Below are 4,116 nucleotides of genomic sequence, written 5' to 3'. Positions count from 1 at the left end.
GGATTTTTTGAATCCGTTTTCTATGCGAAATCCATTTGAATCAATAATTACGGATTGGCTATTTGCTTTCTGTATCTCATTCAATGTACATAAAAGTAAAACGTGCGACTAATTTATTTGAATCCGTAATTGTGGAATGGTCATTTGCTTTTGATGACATATTCAATATTCAATGCAATAAACGTGCGTCCATTCGTTTGAATCCGTAATTATGGATTGCCATTTGCTTTTGGTATCATATTCAATGTACAATGGATTATATTGAACTACTCTAACAGCACAACTTTCCATATATCGACTGTAAGTTGATTTTTCTACAATTTAAATAAGAAGGCCTATTTGGTCATAGCTGGATCTCAGTGCTTTACGCGTGATTTTATATACTTTCTCAGACTCAAATTGTATTTCTCAGACTTAAATTGTATGTTACATGTATCGGTCGAATATCTTTCTAGTTTAATTTTTCTAAGTCAGGCTTTCAGAGTTGACTGCAAGTCGACTTTACATAGACTCTGCAGACGTTTTTCAGATGTTGACTTTAAGACGTCTAGAAAAAGGCATGCGGTCCTGTAGTCCGGTCATGTATTGCATCATGTATTGCTGAGAAACATAAATATTCATATCAATAGACGAAATAGGTCCATATATGAAGAAACCTCGATCTACGTGCCAATGAGCAAACAATATTTTTTAATTATCTTTTTAATAAAAATTTTTTTATATTTAATTATTATATTATATTGATGATATATATTCTCTAATTGCATTTTTATTTAAACAAATAACAGAAAAGTTATTCCAGATGCTATTCTGCATTTGCAAAATTAGTAAAAAAACTATAATTTTATATTTTTTTTTATATAAATAATGTGCTTTAATTATACATATTTCGTTTCTTCGATAATATAAATTGATCTGATTTATCAGTTATATACACATATCAGCATAAAGTATTTATAGGTCATCATAAGGGATCAGTTCGCAGCGATCACGGTCAAGCAACGTTCACCGGAGTCGCGACTTGGATGGGTGACCGCTTGGAAATTTTCGAAAAAAGTTCCTAAAAAATATAAAACTTTTTTTACGAAAATTGTTTTTAAAAATATTACAAAAATATTGTTTTGCTCACGTAGATTCCATTTGAATGATTCATGTAAAAAAAAGATGCAATGAATTATATTTAACTAGAGATATAGGAAACGGATTCAGTTTCTATAAAATTTAATACCTTTTTCACGGATTCAGGAACTTGATTCATATGAATTTATCCAATCCAATCATTTATTGTTTGCTGGGTTGTGATTATATTTGAAGAGTTAAAAAAATAATTATATTCGCTATAATTGTAATTGTGTTAACCATATAAAAATAGTTATTTTAATTTTCATACATATCTTGATATTTTACTATATTAATAGTTGTGATTATCATAATTTATAATAAAATATTTTCATAGTTGGCACAACTATACATGTAAGGTTGTTTATACTAACAATATAGCGATAATAACTATAAAAATGGTTCTCTTAACCATAATTTTTCAACTATGTAATTATATTTGATAATAAATTCACAATCAAAAATTAACGATGAGGTTAAGATACATCAAGTTATAAAAATTAATGGTACCCAGTCATACCCCAGGCATGGCTTAGAATAGAATACTAAATATCGGCCAATCATTGGTTACCATATATCGGACCAAGCATTGGCGCTATTGCAAAGATTGGCATTCCTATATGGAAAATAGCACTTTTTGAAAATTTAATTGCAAATTCCTTAAAATTGTGATATGATGGAGCAATTTGGACAGCAGATTCGTATTCAACAGACAAAAAACTATAGGAAACAAATAGTTTTGTTGCGAGGGTTTTTTTATGCCACTGTGTAATCACTAATCAACCGTCCCAACCGTCGTTAAAAATATAAGTATTGAAAATAATTCTCGATATGAAAATTTAGCCGCATTATATTGGATCCATCATTTTGAATTTTTAATATTTGATTTTACATTTGTAATTAGCGACCCAAAGAACATATAAGGAAAATATGATGCAAAACAAAGTAGTTAAGATTTTATGATGTATAAAAGCTAGGTTTTTGTAATCAATGAATCATTTTTATTTCTTAAATATTCTTTAGATATAAGTTTTACAATATAACTATCGTTCAATAAAACCATCTGAGAATTGTAAACTTTATTTTTAAAAAATTTAGAAAAGGTATTTCTTCCTATCTTGGCCCATGGGTGGGGTAATATTTTCCCATGTTCTATGTGTTTGAAGCACAAATCCGAATAGACCTACTGTATCGAATATCTCAGATTCATGTATATAGTCGAAGGATTAATGTTTTTTTGTCGATTTATACATTTTATCTTGATTGTGTTGTTTTGTATATTACAAACGATTAATTTTTTTTAGCAGACAAGCTTTCCTTTCAACCCATTTGCCAACGAAATGATATTTATTATAAGTGAGATTATTAGACATAGGTTTGTCCAAGTGCCACCCAATTATCCACATCATTAATCAGCTATTTGAAGAGAAAAATTGTGCTATATGAGTGGCTCTGATCAAGTGCCAGATAAAATTTGCATACTTATACTGCACATAGTATTACTTTACTTTCTTCTACCATCATCTTGTCTCGTCTAATGAAAATGGTATCAATAATTTTCCAAACACTGTTTACAAAAGTAGAAAATAACATTTGTTGTATATTACAACCTATTAAATTTTATCGAAAAAACACATGCATTCACAAGAGAACCACTATATAATTTAATAATAATATCACAAGTGAAAAAATGAGATAAAATCATAAGAAAATCGCCAAAAATATATAAATTATGATCTAACTTAATTACGTAGCAGTCTACTTCGCTGGTACATGGGCAACGACCGAGAAGCCAGAATTTAACGTATATTCGATTGTGATTCCTGCATTCGCAATACCGGGGATACTATGTTTTACTCAGTTACCCTGTTTTGCCACCTTTCCCCGTATACAAATTTTTATAAAAATCCTTTCAGTAGAAAACATGTGTGGCCCTGGAACGATTAATACGCATTTTAAGACATTAGAAATATGGGAAAAAGCATCGATAAATGCATTGCATCAAAACCTCTATCTTTTTTTGAGAGGAGATTGTCAGTTTCTTTAAAGATAAAATTATTGAAAATAACGAATATTTTAAAGATTGAAAAGTACATGATTTTCCTATTTAAACGGTAAATTTATTTAAAAATGACACAGAATTAATTTCTACATATGCGCGCATGCTAATGTACGCACGCACATACACAAAGTGAGTAAAAAAGTTATTTGAAAAATTATAGCTTAAAAAATTAACTTTATGATAAATGTATATAAAAAAATAAATAGGGTTTTTTAGTTTAAGTATGCAATTTTGAAGAACAATACAGGAATTCCAAACTCTTCAAAAAATATAATTATTTGAGCATATAAAAATTATTAAAAAAAAGATGCAAATATAAAAATCGAATATTGCAAAAAATTAGCATTATTTTATATTTTGATGTAAAAGTGTCTTTCTTAAAAGATTCAACGCTGTCATACTCGAGACATAATGCGATTCAAAAGATTGCGTCTCAATTCTGTTCTTTAAATTTATTTTTTATAAGCGATTTTCTTTTGAAAAAGGATAAATTTTTAATACAGTTATTAATTTCAGATTAAAATAAAATTTTTACAATAATTTTTACAAAATTTTTATTTTTCATAAAAAACTTACATTGTCTACAATTCTGAGTCTCTGGTGTCTGACACAAAACTCAGTACTGCTTGTAGAAAAATGATGATTTCGGTTACCCTATCGCACAAAGCTTTTCCTCCCTATGAAGATTTTTTTAAAAAAGGATAAGAAGTGGGAAGCTTTAAGAATTTTTGAAAAATCTCCATAGAATTCGATTGGATATGAATTACCTAGGTTTGTAGAGAAATAGTTAAATTTAGAATATATTTTTTTATATATCATGATACGAGAAAAATTTTTACCAGAAATCTACAAAAAAATGAAGGAATCTAAAAAATAAATTTTTGCACACAACACATGAAAATCTAGTTACGGTATTGCCGGAAGCAAACCGGGGG

The 4,116-nt window shown here is 28.4% G+C and overlaps 1 long non-coding RNA gene across 1 annotated transcript; it reads right to left on the bottom strand.

Annotated features, from left to right (window-relative positions):
- Nucleotides 1–2,097: 2,097 nt before the first annotated feature.
- LOC120359645 lies at nucleotides 2,098–4,116 on the bottom strand. The gene is made up of 2 exons (XR_005576425.1): nucleotides 3,758–4,116; nucleotides 2,098–3,053 (listed from the first exon to the last, which is right to left on the bottom strand). It is a non-coding gene; the product is annotated as an uncharacterized LOC120359645 (long non-coding RNA).

Source organism: Solenopsis invicta, chromosome 15 (assembly GCF_016802725.1).
Source record: "Solenopsis invicta isolate M01_SB chromosome 15, UNIL_Sinv_3.0, whole genome shotgun sequence".
NCBI lineage: Eukaryota > Metazoa > Arthropoda > Insecta > Hymenoptera > Formicidae > Solenopsis > Solenopsis invicta.
This window is presented reverse-complemented; position numbering and strand designations above follow the sequence as displayed.